Consider the following 16887-nt stretch of genomic DNA (forward strand, 5'->3'; position numbering starts at 1 on the left):
GATCACTTAACTCGTTTCTTGAGGCTTAATCCGCCGGTCTTCTCCATTAGCACCGAGCCGATAGTTGCAGATGATTGGCTCCGCAGGATCGGAAGGGAGTTGACCGCTGCAGGATGCACAAATGCGGAGAGAGAGCATTTTGCCGCACATCAGCTTGATGGACCCGCAGCGTATTGTGGGAGAATTTGACATCCACTTACCCGATCGACATTATCACATGGGATCAATTTCAGCAGGCTTTCCGTACTACCCATGTTTTAGCAGGAGCTATGGTCATGAAGAAGCATGAGTTTCGCAACTTACGCCAAGGAGGACACACAGTTGGCCAATATGTGGATGATTTTAGTAAGTTAGCATGTTATGCCCCAGATGACATTACTACGGATGCAGCTAAATAGGAGAAGTTTCTGGAAGGACTGAAGGATGAACTGAGCATGCAGTTGATGGTGGCAACTTTCAACAACTACCAGGAGTTGGTAGATAGAGCTCTCATGATTGAAGGGAAGCAGCAGAAGATTGAAAACCGCAAGAGGAAGTATGGAAAAGGGAAGTACAATTCTGGAACCCATCAGAAGCCTCATTTTACCCCGAACTTGGGAGGACCATTACAACATAACCATGGAGGTCACAATCACAATGGAGGAAATTCGCACAACCATAGTGGCCCCAGGAATGGGAATGGTAATGGAGGAAGCAACGGCCAGAACCGGTCCAACCCAGCAATGCCCGCCAAGAAGGATCTGAGCCACATTACTTGCTACAAGTGACAGAAGACTGGACATTATGCCAATGAATGTCCTGAAGCTAAGAACAGAAATGGCAATGGAAGCTCTGGAAAGAAGCCTAACCCTTTCAGCAGGGGACAGGTGAACCACATTAATGTGGAGGAGGTTGAAGCACAGCCAGATGCAGTAATAGGTAAGTTTTTGGTTAAGCCATTTACTGCAATCGTTCTTTTGTGCATCGCATTCATACATATCAAGGGGATTCGTGGATAAGTTTAAACTGCCAACCCAAGCCCTTAGGTCACCCATGTTAGTAACCTCACCAGGAGTAGAATATATGGATAGTCTATGGTGTGATCGGTTACCATTAAGGATTGGTAACTACGTGTTTCCCTCAGACCTAATAGTATTGGAGTCACAAGGACTGGATGTGATATTAGGCTTGGATTGGTTATCAAAGTATGGAGGGAACATTGATTACGCCAGTAAGTCGATTTTGCTTACCACCCCAGAAGGAAGAAGGATTAAGTATGTATCCCGGCATGTGCCGAAAAGGACTCAAGTGAATTTCTTATCAGGAGTTGTACAGGAGAAAGTACCAGTTGTGAAGGATTTCCCTGATGTATTTCCAGAAGAGTTGCCAGGCATGCCACCAGATAGAGACATTGAGTTTTTGATTGAACTTTTGCCTGGCACAGGGCCAATATCTAAGAGACCGTACAAGATGCCCGCAAAGGATTTGGAGGAAATTAAGAAGCAGATTAAGGAGTTACTGGATAAAGGCTATATTCGCCCAAGTTCGTCACCTTGGGGATCACCAGTGCTTCTAGTGGAAAAGAAGGATGAATTGTTGAGGATGGTTGTTGATTATCATGGATTGAATGAAGTAACAATCAAGAACAAGTACCCACTGCCGATGATCAATCATCTGTTTGATCAGTTGCAAGGAGATAAGGTATTTTCCAAGATCGATCTGCGATCAGGATACCACCAGTTGAAGATTCAAGAGCAGGATATACCTAAGACAACTTTTACCACCAGGTACGGGCTATATGAGTATACTGTTATGTCATTTGGTCTGACTAACACACCTACCTATTTCATGAACATGATGAACAAGGTGTTTATGGAGTTTTTGGATAAGTTCATCGTGGTGTTCATTGATGATATTCTGGTCTACTCGAAAAATGAAGAAGAACATAAGGAGCATTTGCGTTTGGTACTTGGGAAGCTCAGAGAACATCAGTTATATGCCAAGTTCAGCAAGTGTGAATTTTGGTTAAAGGAAGTCAGATTCCTCAGGCATGTCATATCCGGAGAAGGAATATGAGTAGACCCCACCAAAGTTGTCACTGTTACCAATTGGGAATCACCTACGTCAGTTGGAGAGATCTGGAGTTTTCTTGGACTCGCAAGATACTACCGGAGGTTCATTGAGAATTTCTCGAAGATTGCAAAGCCCATGACGGAGTTGTTGAAGAACGACACCAAATTCAAATGGACTAAGGAATGTGAGGCCAGTTTCCAGGAGTTGAAGAAACGTTTGGTTACATCACCGGTGTTGATTCTGCCAGATCAATGCAAGGATTATGAAGTATATTGCAACGCTTCTCATCGAGGACTTGGAGTAGTGCTTATGTAGGAGGGAAGAGTTATTTCTTATGCCTCACGACAGCTTAAAACCCATGAGTTGAACTACACTACACATGATTTGGAGTTAGCAGCTGTAGTGCATATGTTGAAGACACGGAGACACTTTCTCATCGGAAACCATTGTGAGGTGTACACAGATCACAAGAGTTTGAAGTATATCTTCACGCAGAAGGAATTGAATCTCAGGCAAAGGAGATGGTTGGAGCTCATTAAAGATTATGATATGAGTTTGCATTATCACCTAGGAAAGGCTAACGTAGTCGCCGATGTGTTAAGCCGCAAGAGCCATGTCAACACCCTCATGACTGGAGAGTTACCCAAGGAGTTAGCAGAGGATCTTTGTGAGCTATGTTTGGAGATAGTTCCGAGAGGCTATGTAGCAGCATTGGAGATTCAGTCTACCTTGATGGATAAGATCAGGGAAGCTCAGAAGACGGACCAAGAGATTGCCGAGATAAAGGAAAAGATGAGCAAAGGAAAGGCTAAGGGATTTCGTGAGGATGAACATGAGACCTTATGGTTTGAGGACCGCGTCTATGTGCCCAATGATCAGGAGATTAGGAAGTTGATTCTGCAAGAGGCCCATGATTCGCCGTATTCGATTCACCCAGGAAATACCAAGATGTATCTGGATTTGAAGGATAGTTTCTGGTGGACCGGAATGAAGAAGGATATTGTGGAGTATGTAGTAGTTTGTGATGTATGTTAGAGAGTGAAGGAAGAGCATCAGAAGCCAGCAGGTTTGCTACAACCATTGCCGATACCCGAATTGAAGTGGGATTTTATCACGGGATTGCCCAGGACTCGCTCAGGCTATGACTCGATATGGGTTATAGTCGATCGTTTGACGAAGGTAGCTCATTTCATCCCAGTGAAGACCACTTACACCAGTGCTAAGTTGGCAAAGATATACATGACCAGGATCGTATGTCTGCATGGAGTTCCAGGGACCATTGCTAAGTTGGCAATTTGCCTTATGCAGAGTTCTCTTACAACAACAGTTATCAAGCCAGTTTGAAGATGGCCCCTTTCGAAGCTTTGTACGGAAGGAGGTGCAGGACACTGTTGTTGTGGGATGAAGTTGGAGACCGTCAGTTGTTTGGACCAGATTTGACTAAAGAGTCTGAAGAGAAGGTCAAGCTGATTCACGATAGACTCAAGGTAGCCCAATCCAGGCAGAAGAGCTATGCGGATTCTAAACACAAGGAGACAGTTTATGAAGTCGGAGACAGAGTTTATCTTCGAGTGTCCCCACTTCGAGGAGTTAAGCGTTTTGGAGTTAAGGGAAAGTTAGCACCATGTTTTGTGGGACCATACAAAGTTTTGGAACATATGGGAGAAGTTGCTTACAAATTGGAATTGCCCGAAGGATTGTCAGGAGTACATGATGTGTTCCACGTTTCCCAGTTGAAGAAGTGCCACGCAGAGATGGCCGATATTCCTCTGAGAGATACAGTGCCACTAGAAGCGATTCAGTTGGATAGCTATTTGACCTACAAGGAGAAACCAGTGAAGATTCTCGAGTTTGCCAGTTGAGTCACACGCAGCAAGGTTATCAAGTTCTGCAAAGTTCAGTGGAGCCACCATACCGAAGAATAAGCCACCTGGGAATGAGAGGAAGACCTACGGAAGGATCACCCTCACCTATTTTCTAGCCAACCCGAATCTCGAGGGCGAGATTCATCTTAAGGGGGGTAGGTTTGTAACATCCCAAATTTTCAATTTGGAATGTTATCCATTATCATCATTGCATATCATATTTTATTGCATTTTGGCTTGATCCTAGAAATTCTAAGCAACTCAAGGACCCACGGAGAGAGTTGGGGATTACGTTGTTTTCATATTTGAGTTTTCTCAAATTTTGAGAAGAGGATCAATTTGGTTTTAATTATTTTTCTTTCCTAATATTTATAAAAAAATAAAATATATGAGAGGAGATAAAATGACTTCTCCAAAATAATGGAAATATTGGAGGAAAATATTAAAAATCAAAAAATATATTTTATTTGGATTTTTATTTTCAATTTTATTTGAATTAGAAAAATTGCACATTTTCAAAATTGCATTTTTAGGCCAAGAAAATGTTCATCTTGTTCTAAATATTTTATTTAGAAGATAAAAATTTGTTTTGGCATTTTTAGATTTTTTTTATGATTTATATAAGTTTCGGTGGAATTATTTAAAAAGAACTTCCCCGCGTACTCTCTGTGGAAGTGCCGGCAAGCTTCTGAATGCTGCCGCTATAGACTACAAATGCAAGATGTAATATCCCAAATTTTCAATTTGGAATGTTATACATTAGATCATCATTGCATATCATATTTAATTGTATTTTGGCTTGATCCTAGAAATTCTAAGCAACTCAAGGACCCACGGAGAGATTTGGGGATTACGTTATTTTCATATTTGAGTTTTCTCAAATTCTGAGAAGAGGATCAATTTGGTTTTAATTATTTTTCTTTCTTATTATTTATAAAAAAATAAAATATATGAGAGGAGATAAAATGACTTCTCCAAAATAAAGGAAATATTGGAGGAAAAATCTTAAAAATCAAATAAATATTTTATATGGATTTTTATTTGCAATTTTATTTGAATTAGAAAAATTGCACGTTTTCAAAATTGCATTTTTAGGCCAAGAAAATGTTCATCTTGTTCTAAATATTTTATTTAGATGATGAAAATTTGTTTTGGCATTTTAGATTTTTATTTATTTTTTAGGATTTATTTAAGTTTCGGCGGAATTATTTAAAAAAAACTTCCCCGCGGACTGAACTGGGCCGAAGGCCCAGCCGGCCCACAGCGCGCTGCCGTCTCCCGCACCGGCTCGGGACCGGAGTCCCGAGCGAAGCCGCCACCGCCGCCCGAGTCCGGGAGGAGCACGCCTCCCGAGATGGCCCCTCCCCCAAGCCAGCCGCACCCCTCCATCTTTAAAAAACGATTCGGGCCCCCTGGAGCCCCAAGCCGGAGCCGCCGCCACCGCCGCACTTCCCTGCTGCCGCTGCCCACCGCCGAAGGCACCACCTCGCCTCGCCTCGCCGGACCTGCCAGAGGTAGCCGCCGTCGCCGCCGCGGTTTTCTTAATGAAAACCATTGGTTTTTTTAGAAACCCCGGTTTATTTTTATTTTTTTAATAGATTGGTTTTATTTTTTCCCGGTTTAGTTATTTAGCGAACGTCCGTCTGTTCGTTTGTCTTAACGAACGATTTTCACCGTTTAGCCGTAGACAGCAAACATTCGTTCGCTAGCCTATTCGTTAGTTTTCTTTTTCTAGGGTTTTTCCGCGATTATTTTCGATCGCGATTTCTGCCCTGATTTTTTTCTTAGTTTAACTTTTCGCTCATTTATCGGAATCAGGCGATTCAAGCGCCTAGAGTTTCGTCTCGAAACTCTCTTTCTGTTTAATCAACTTAAACAAGTTTTTGCTACTGTAAAATTTGACTTAAGTCCAGATTAGTAAACGAAGCTTGTTTCTTCCGCAGTTTGAGTTTCGTTGCTTCGTTTGTTTTGATTCTTTTTGCAAACCGGAGTTCTTAAGTTGAACTTTCTAGTTAGATCTCTTATTTGAGTTTTACCCGTGCTTTTAGTTGAGCACTTATTGTATGCTTGTTTGTTTGTGGTAGAGTACCCGGAGTGCGAAGCGTGCTACTATGAGTCTCTAGGTTTCACGGATCATCAGCAAGGCAAGTAACACTTTGATCATACCCCTTTACTACCCAGTTTTATTGCATTAGATCAACCCTCAAACACTTGCATGATTAGGATCTGATTAATATGTGGGTTTTAGGAAGTATATGAGGTTGTACATGTTGTCCTGTTTATTATCAAACCTTTGGGAGTTACTTCTACGTTGTTTATATTGCTATGTTCTGCTTGTAGATGAGGATTGGGTGAGTGTATCCATGACAGATGTGAGTTTTGCTAATTAATGGTTAACTTAAGGTGGCTATTTAAATGCACATCTGAGTGGATTGAGGCACCTAGGGAACCCATTGTTGCCTGTATTTTTGGAAATCCCGGGGTACCGTGTGATTCTCCTGTGGACCGCCACCCAGGCTCAAAGGGATCATAAGATTATTCATGCTAGAAACTTCCATGTGCAGCCGCAAGCTATTATGGGCTCTAGCATAGTTGAGTAGGTTGCGTGACCTCTTTCAGTGGTAGACTAGCAGATGTAGGGGATGTAGGTTGGTACTGTCTACCCAGAGTAAAGAGTTAATGCTTCTAAAAGACTGTGTCTCGGTCATCTGTTTCTCAAACATCATGTACTGCGAGAAATTTAACGTAGGAGATCGAGTCTTGTGGGGAAAAGTGCGCAAACCTCTGTAGAGTGTACAAACTAATCCTGGTTAGCTGGGTCCCCGGTTATGGATGTCTTGAGTATCTAGTTCTTGGATTATCATGTGGATCTCATCACTCTTAATATAATTTGATTGGGTTTAATGATGATGCTTAATTGGGATTGAGTTGGGTGAACCTTCTCAATGTTTAACAACCACCATGATAGTTAAATAAAATTTATTCCTTTGTTGTAGGGAAAAATTGGCTTTATGCAAACTGTAACCATAGAGCTATCCACCAGCCATATATGCATGTAGTGATAGTGTTATTTCTGTTCATTATTCTCTATGTGTTACATTGCCAGCATATTCCATGTGCTGACTCGTTTTGGGCTACAACGTTCATGTTGCAAACTTTTCAGACGATGAGTAAGGTGCCTTAGATCGTGATCTTTCACTCAGTGATGCTGTTGGAGTTGATGGACTCACTTTATCTTCCAAGCCTTCCGATGTTATCATATTTAGATGGCCTTAAGCCATATTTATTGTAATAAGTTCTCTTTTGAGACATTCGATGTAATAAGTGTGTGATTGCTACTCTGTTATAAATCCTTCAAGTACTATGTGTGTCAGCATTACTGATCCAGGGATGATACTGGTGCACAGAGATCAGACTGTTTGAGGTCTGGTCGCTACACAAGAGATGACATGTTTTCACAATCTACGGTGCGTGCTTGAGGCTTGCTTCTACATGTCCTTTGTCCAGTGCAATTCAGTTTTGTCTTGCAGTGTGGTCTCTGCCACCTTGCATCCTGCATTAAAAGTTGGCTTTTTAATGACAATCTTACTCTTTTAGGCTTTGGTGTCTGGTGGGTTTCCTGTTGATGCTCTTAATGTAAAAGGGAATGAACCATAGTATTAACGCTAGCAATTACAAACTTTGTCCCAAATTAGTCGACTTAGATTTTTCTAGATACAGTAAACGTGTCTAAATACATATGTATCTATACAAATATGAGTCAACTAATTCGGGATGGAGGGAGTACTTGTTGTGTTGGTTTTGACATTAGCGCCAAAGCTGATGTGAATGGCTATATTTTAGAGTGGGCATCATGCAAACATGCGCCATTCCAATTCACCGTGCTACAATCTCACTTCGCTCACTGATTTGGTTTACGTGCATCTAGTAATAAGAGCCTTTCCATAAGTGAGGTCTGAATCCTCTGTATGTTGAAATCTGCACATGCATAAAGAGTAGTACCGTCAGATGTTAATGAGTATCTTACATATGCATTAATTTGCATGTTATTTTCAGTGAAGCGTTTCTCCTTGTCTTGCCGGATATAATGAGAATGAACTAAATCTTTTTTGCTGTACGTAATTGGGCAGTTGATTGTGCGTCACGGTGCTAATGCTTGCACCTTCTTCCGTTGCTGGTGTGGACCTGCAAGTGTATGTTTTGTGCGCCTTCTAGATGTGTAGACTGTTTTTTGTTCTATGAAATGTTAAGGTTATATTTGACTTGGTTAGAGGAACTTGTGGTTTTTCGTTTTCGGAGCACAACACTAGGTAAATAACATCTATTAATGGACACTACACTATTGTTGGGAAAAGCTTAATTTAAGTGGTGGAGCTATTTCTCTAGTTCATTCTATCAGCTGCAGTGGTGCATGAATCGTTGTGATTTTGCTTGGGGTATGCCTTTCTCCTGTACAAACCAGGAGATCATCATGCATTTGTGGTCTTTGTTAGATCACTGTTCTAGTGTTGGTTTATCCCGCATTTATATTTCATCAGAATCTTTTATAAAATGTACAAGGGTATTATATTGACCATTTATTTGTTTTGTGCATGGATGAAGGCTCGGTTTTGTGCTCGTGACCTCGTCCACCGTGCGATGGCAGCAACGGCAGTGGTTCTCTATGGCCTCGGCTACAATTGTTATGTTGAGTTTGTTGGTTTCTTTGGTCCCCCCCTCTGTTGCTGCAGGAACTGTCATTCAAGAAATGACCACTTTGCGTGCCGTCCATCGAGCCAATGGTGGATTTCTTCTTGCGATGATGGTCATCTGTCCACCCATAAACTCTGGTATTGTTCCATGCAGCGCTTCTGTTCATTTCTTTTTTCTATGGTTAGCCTCCTAGAGTTTTTGGTTAATATTCTTGTAGTGCTTCCTAATTCCTATGCATGATTCTATGGCACTGGCAACTATGTTGTGCTTCCTGTGCATGATTATGCAGGATTATATTCTGCCTACCTGTTGGGAATATAACTACTGAATATAAACCGCCTAGGAGGGGCCGTGTTATACTCACAAGGAATCATCCGTATTGAAACCCATGAAGACAAGGAATATGGCGCTTTACTATTGAAGCTTAGGGGCCCAGAGCCCAAGGGCGGATTAGGGCCCATAGACATAAACCGCCATGAGATATGTAACTTGTACTGTAAGATAGGAAAAGGTAGAAACTGAGCCGGACACATGTATGAGCCGGCCTCGGGATCATGTAGACCACCGGGCATCCACCTATGTATATAAAGGGACGACCCGGCGGCGGTTTAGTGACAAGAAACAAGAACTCGAGAGATAGGTAAAGCGGATTCGCTCCCTGCTCATCGAGACCCCATCAATTCCACCACAACTGGATCGTAGGATTTTACCTTCACCGCAAGGGGCCGAACCAGTATAAACTCCCCGTGTCCTTTGTCCGGTTTAACCCCTTTAAGCCAATCTCATTGCGATGGCTCCACGACTAAGTCCTCTCGCTAGGACATGTGATGTGTTAATTCCACGACAGTTGGCGCCCACCATGGGGCTATCGCATGATGGTTTTGAGTTCTTGAAGGGGAACTTTGAAGGACTCAAGGGATACGCGGTTGGCCGGATGACCAAGAGTCGTTATCGGTGTCAAAACCGGCGGATCTCGGGTAGAGGGTCCCGAACTGTGCGTCTAGGCGGATGGTAACAGGAGACAAGGGACACGATGTTTTACGCAGGTTCGAGCCCTCTTGATGGAGGTAAAACCCTACGTCCTGCTTGATTAATATTGATGATGTGTGTTACAAGAGTAGATCTACCACGAGATCAAGGAGGCTAAACCCTAGAAGCTAGCCTATGGTATGATTGTTGTTCGTCCTATGGACTAAAGCCATCCGGTTTATATAGACACCGGAGAGGGCTAGGGTTACACAGAGTCGGTTACAATGGTAGGAGATCTACATATCCGTATCGCTAAGCTTGCCTTCCACGCCAAGGAAAGTCCCATCTGGACATGGGACGAAGTCTTCAATCTTGTATCTTCATAGTCTTGGAGTCCGGCTGATAATGATAGTTCGGCTATCCGGACAACCCCTAGTCCGGGACTCCCTCAGTAGCCCCCGAACCAGGCTTCAATGACGACGAGTCTGGCGCGTATGTTGTCTTCGGCGTTTGCAAGGCGGGTTCTCCTTCATGTTTCATGTGTTTGCCGGATAGTGTCCGATTGCTTCATAAATGCTGCGCTCCTTAGCTTCTACGTCCAATAATGGCCTTCTCTCCACGTGTCGTACGAATGCGAAAAGCCAGGGTATTCTTACGTTTTACTCCCTAGCTGCGCGAATAAGCTGCCTATAAGAGAGGCGAGGATCCAGATCCAAATCACACCATCCTCCTTCCGCAAGTACTCATCAAGGTGCATCTGACAAAAAATCCATTCCAACATGGACAGTCGACGCGGCTCCTCTTCTCGCGCTCCCAGTCCTCAGCCAGGAGATTGGAGGAGATGCTCAGTCCCGCATAGCGAGTTAGTGACGCTCCAAGCAGAGGGATACCTTCCCCCGGCCTTTATGGTTCCGGTTCGAGCCGGACTGGCCACCTACAAGGGTGGGAAGCAGGCGGAGAGCGCCCCCAATCCCTCCAAAGGAGAGCGGGTATGCTTCGTCCCCTACTTAATAAGGGGACTCGGATTTCCTATACATCCGTTTCTCCGGGGGCTCCTGGAGTTCTATGGGCTCCAACTTCACCACCTCACGCCTGCCTCCATTTTGCATATCGCGGGCTTTGTAGCTCTTTGCGAGCTGTTCTTGGGCATCGAGCCCCATTTTGCGCTGTGGAAGAGGCTGTTTTGCCTCGTACCCCGTTCTCACGAGGGGTCGATATATCAAGTGGGCGGAGCCGAAATATGGCGCATCGCCGGGACCGGATATCTATCCGGAACCCCGAAGAAGGCGTCCGAAACTGGCCTTTGGAGTGGTTCTATATGGAAGACGCCCCGCTGCCGGATCCAGTTCGGATCGGCCTCCCGGAGTTTAGCAATGCTCCTCTGAAGAAACGCCTGAGTTGGCGCCCACGGAGCCCTCAACGGGAAGATGATAGGAGCGTCCACTATCTGATGGGTCGGATACGGCTACTAGCCCATTCCGGATTAACCATGATTGGAGTCATGGCCACATGCATTACGCGAGGGGTGCAACCGCTCCAATATAGGGGCCACCCCATGTGGGATTTTAACGGGGAGAATGACGCCACCCGTCATGGCCGCACGGGACCGGGATCGGCCGCCGATCTGGTGAAGATCCTGTCCGGCTTGTACAAGGGGGAGGAGGAGGACTTTCTCCGCACGAGTCCATTGAATGGATTCTCCATGAATAACCCTCGAAGCTGGGTAAGCGGACGTTTATATATCTGATCCGCGCTTTCAAAGATAAGTGTCTTACCTTATGATTTCGACGCAGGAACAGCGCCGGGATGTGGAGGGCATAAAAAGCCCAACTCCACAACCCGAGGATCCGGGAAGATCCCTTGATCCTGCCTCCGAAGAGGATCTAGACATAAAGGTGGAATTGATTGATGGGGTGTTCCACCAGCTCAGCATAGACAATGCTTTAGTCGCCATTACGGCTGACTACCCTGGTTTATGTCCGGCTTCCCAGGTGAGTACGACCGAAGTCCTGGCACCGTTACTTTTTTAATGCTTATTTCTGACCACCGTGTACCAATGGTGCTTGGCAGGAGGTGCCTTTTCGGCGGGAAGCCGAGCCCGCGGCGACTGACCAAACGAGGTCAGTGCGGCCTAGCAGGCGGAAGAGGAGTGCGGCGCGAATCGAAACATCACCGCAAAGGTATGGTGCACCATTGTCTTTTAAGGGAAACACTCCTGGGAGGCATATTAATGCTCATGATTCTTCCAGGAGAAAGAGCGCTCGCCGGACTGAGTCCGGAGAGGGTGCCCACCAAGCCTCCGCCAGCCAGGCTCCAACGCCTGGTCCGGAGGGGGAGGCGAGCGCAAGGCGCGAGCCGGATGCTCCTCCAACGGAGGATGCCGACAGGTTGTCCGCCACCAGGTCTGAGGTGGAGAGCGCCATGAATCACAGGCGCCGTCAGACAGTTCTTCGTGACGCGTGTTTCTCCCCTGAGGCGTTAAATGCCTTTAATGTGGGAGACGCGCACCTCCGTGCTGCTCAAGATGGTTTAACCAGAGCCACGGAGCAGTATGTAAAGGACATACGGGTAAGGAATTTTAATAGTAATATATGCCAGTAGCCCCCGAGACTTAAAATAGTTAAACTAACTGATTTAAGGATCATTTGTTGTGCAGGATCTTACTGAGAAGAATACCCACCTGTCTCAGGAGCTTCAAGAATGCAAGGCCCAACTTGAGGCCGCACTAGCCGCTGCCGGGGGAGCCACGGAAACCCCCTCTGGTAATTCATATTTTGAAAAGAGAAGTAGTTTATGAAGTGCGGCGTGTGTGTATAGTCTGACAATAATATTGCAGAGGGTGCCGAACTAGATCCGGACAAGCAACAGCTGCTGCGCCAGTTGAAGGCCGGCGAGAGGGTGCTTATGAGGGTGCAGCAGGAGAGGAACAAACTCCAAGATGCCAACACCCAGCTAGGCGAAGAACTAAAAGATGTTCGGGTCCAGCTATCTAACTCCATAAAGGAGAATCGACGGCTTCGTCGCGGCATTTATAGTAAATGCTTGAGCAAACTCTTTTGAAAAAGAAGAGTTCGGCGAGGAAGTCGATTGATAGAAATGTGTCTGTAGGTGTGCTCACGGGTCGTCCGGCGGAGGAGATGCCTGGTTCCACAGGAGACCCTCTTCCCGAGCTGCTGCAACTGCACGAACGTGTTCGCAGGTGATGAGCGGCGTCGTTCAGGCCTTATGGCCTTCCGTCTCCCTACCCGAGGGTCTTGGAGGGCTTGCTGAGAAGCTTCAGGGAGTACGGTGGCGTCTCCGTCTATGGAAGATATCGGCCTGCCGTTAAGGCGCCAGGGAGGCCTGGGCCATGGTGAAGACGCGGTACCCGAAGGCTGACCCAAACCACATGGCCGAGGTCGGACCTGTGGGGCCTGATGGGAAGGAGATCCCTTTGAGCCTGATGTACGGCCAAGTAGAGTTGGCCGCGAAATATTCCCAATAGGACTGTAAATTAGACAGCTTGTTAGATGGGATTGAAGAGGAGTACAATCAGTCAGTTTGACGATGTAATGTTAAAATGACATGTAAAATGCCTTCTAGCCGGATTGTAGATCGTTTGTCTTTGCGGACCTTTTCGCTTCAACCTCGGGACCCAACAGTCCGGAGTGTGTCCGAATACCCTTACGGTTATGAAAGAACCGGGGCATGCATGGAGACAAGGCGTAGGGGTCATAATTGCTTTATCAGACAAGTGCCCAACTAGCTATGTTATATTACATGGTTAGTAAGAAACATCTTCCAGGGAGAATAGTTCCGTTAAGGGTTCCTTTCCCTGGGAGGCATGCCCTAAAGTGCATGTCCGGACTGCGAAAATAGCAGAAAAGCATCTGGGGGCAGATAAATAAGTAAGTAATGAATCATCTTTCAGGTCACAGACCGAATATTCCCTTAAGAACGCTAGCCTTCGACTTCACCCAGTCTGAGGTACACATCCGGCTGACCCAGCAGTAACAATCGCAGAGGTGCTCCCTTTACCTCCTAGCCGAACAATCAGGAACGTAGGGGTAACCACAGGAGTCAGGCAACCCGGCTTGGCCAAAACTTAAGTCATATCGATGCATATAATGGTGATCAAAAGGTACATGCGGAAGTGTGACACATGTGTTGGGCATGAAGCCCATATAAATAAGCTTCTGTTAAAGAAGCCCCCTGGTATAACAAGTGTGAGTAGCACATCGAGTGAGTGCGAACAAAGCGCAGATTAGCCCTCAAGAGGTTTGTAATGAAAAAAGGTGGGGGAAAAAAGAGGGAAAACAAAGACAGCGAAAAAATACGAAAGGTGGACGGAGGAAGGAGACGAACCCTGAGTCCGGCGCTAGGCGTAAAATCTTCGGAGACGGGCTGCGTTCCATGGGTTTGGCTCGAGTCGGTTGTCAGATGCGTTGCGTAGACGGTATGCACCGCCGGTAAGGACTTGGTCGATGATGAAGGGACCTTCCCATTTGGGCTTAAGTTTGTCCTTTTTCTTGTCCGACAGGCGTAGAACTAGCTCGCCAACATTGTAAGTTTTGGCCCGTACCTCTCTGCTTTGATATCTTCGAGCCTGCTGTTGATAGAATGCGGAACGGGATTTTGCCACGTTGCGCTCCTCCTCTAAAGCATCCAAACTGTCCTGCCGATCCAACTCGGCTTCTTTTTCCTCGTACATGCGCACGCGAGGTGAGTCATGAATTATATCACAGGGCAAAACTGCCTCAGCGCCGTATACCATAAAAAATGGTGTGAATCCGGTTGTGCGGTTTGGCGTGGTCCGCAGCCCCCAGAGTACGGAGTCGAGCTCCTCTACCCAGTGCGTGTTAGATTCCGTGAGGGACCGCACTAATATGGGTTTGATGCCGCTCATGATTAGACCATTTGCTCGTTCCACTTGACCGTTAATTTGAGGGTGGTAGACCGAAGCGTAGTCGAGCTTGATGCCCATGTTTTTGCACCAGAGTTTAACATCGTCGGCCGTGAAATTCGTTCTGTTATCAATGATGATGCTGTGGGGGACGCCAAAATGGTGTACTACCCCGGATATGAAGTCTATCACAGGTCCGGATTCTGCCGTTTTAACCGGCTTGGCCTCTATCCATTTGGTGAATTTGTCCACCATGACCAATAAGTATTTGTGCTTGTGGGTTCCCCCTTTAAGGGGTCCAACCATGTCAAGCCCCCACATCGCGAACGGCCATGTAATGGGTATAGTTTTGAGGGCGGTGGGTGGCATGTGGCTCTGATTAGCAAAGAGCTGGCAACCGACGCATCTTTGGACTAAGTCCTGAGCATCTGCCCGGGTGGTCGGCCAATAAAATCCTGTACGGAAGGCCTTGCCTACAAGGGCCCGGGCGGCGACGCGGTGCCCGCCGAGTCCGGCGTGAATTTCAGCCAGGAGATTTCGCCCTTCCTCTTCAGAGATACACCTTTGAAGGACTCCGGTTGTGCTTTTCTTATAAAGTTCTCCCTCATGGACCTTGTAGGCTTTAGATCGCCGAACTATGCAGCGGGCCTCATTTTGGTCTTCGGGAAGTTCCTGCATGATTAAGTAGGCTAGGAATGGTTCCGTCCACGGGGCAATTACTACCAGTATTTCGTGGGCTGAATCTGTTATTTCATTGGCTGAGCCATCGATTGTGTCAGAATGTTCTGCGTTAGGTGATGCAGTTGGTTCCGAATTGTTTTTTCCGGACTCCTCTTCCCATAATACAGATGGCTTAAAGAGCCGCTCCAGGAAGATGTTCGGAGGGACGACGTCGCGTTTTGCGCCGATGCGTGCCAACACGTCTGCTGCCTGGTTATTATCCCGGGCTACATGGTGGAATTCGAGTCCTTCGAACCGGGCTGACATTTTTAGGACGGCGTTATGGTAGGCTGCCATTTTCGGATCCTTGGCGTCAAAGTCTCCATTTACTTGGGATATTGCGAGGTTTGAATCCCCGCGCACCTCTAGGCATTGAATACCCATGGAGATTGCCATCCGGAGGCCATGTAGAAGGGCCTCGTATTCGGCTGCATTGTTGGAGTCCGTGTACATTATTCGAAGCACGTATTGGACTGTGTCTCCGGTTGGGGACGTCAAGACGACGCCAGCCCCCAAGCCAGCCAACATTTTGGAGCCGTCGAAATGCATGATCCAATTGGAGTATGCGCCGTACTCTTTAGGGAGTTCGGCTTCGGTCCATTCGGCGATGAAGTCAACCAGAACTTGCGACTTGATAGCTCGCCGTGGTTTGTAGGTTATATCAAATGGTAAGAGCTCAATGGCCCATTTTGCAATCCTTCCCGTCGCATCGCGATTGTTTATAATGTCGTTGAGAGGTACTTCGGAGGCCGCCGTTATGGAACACTCTTGAAAGTAGTGTCGCAGCTTCTGGGATGCCATGAACACCGCATACGCTATCTTTTGATAGTGTGGGTACCGGGACTTGCATGGAGTTAAGACAGTGGATACGTAGTACACTGGTTTTCGAAGAGGGAATTTGTGCCCTTCTGTTTCTCGTTCGACGACGAGTACCGCGCTGACAACTTGATGTGTTGCTGCGATATATAACAACATTGGTTCGCCCAGGTTGGGCGCGGCCAGGACCGGATTTGTTGCCAATACGGCCTTAATTTCTTCGAGTCCGGCCGTGGCAGCATCCGGTCATTCGAAATGTTCGGTGCGCCGGAGGAGGCGATAGAGGGGCAGTGCCTTTTCTCCCAAACGGGAGATGAAGCGGCTTAGAGCCTCCACGCATCCAGTTAGTTTTTGTATTTGCTTGAGGTCTTTTGGGATATCCAATTGTGACAGAGCTCGGATCTTGGCTGGGTTTGCTTTAATTCCTCTACCGGATATAATGAAGCCCAAGAGCTTTCCGGCTGGTATGCCGAAAACACATTTTTCTGGGTTGAGCTTAATGTCATATGCTCGGAGGTTGTCGAATGTCACCCTCAAGTCGTCTACTAGAGTTTCGACGTGTTTGGTCTTGACGACCACATCGTCTACATATGCCTCTACTGTTTTGCCTATCTGGGTGGCCAGACATGTCTGAATCATGCGCTGATATGTTGCGCCGGCGTTTTTGAGTCCGAAGGGCATTGTGTTGAAGCAGAATGGTCCGTATGGAGTAATAAATGCCGTTGCGACCTGGTCTTTTTCCGCCATCTTGATTTGATGGTATCCGGAGTATGCGTCGAGGAAGCACAATGAATCGTGCCCTGCGGTAGCATCGATAATTTGGTCGATGCGAGGGAGAGGGAAAGGGTCCTTTGGACAGGCCTTGTTAAGGTCTTTGAAATCGACACAAAG

Source organism: Triticum dicoccoides, chromosome 5B (assembly GCF_002162155.2).
Source record: "Triticum dicoccoides isolate Atlit2015 ecotype Zavitan chromosome 5B, WEW_v2.0, whole genome shotgun sequence".
NCBI lineage: Eukaryota > Viridiplantae > Streptophyta > Magnoliopsida > Poales > Poaceae > Triticum > Triticum dicoccoides.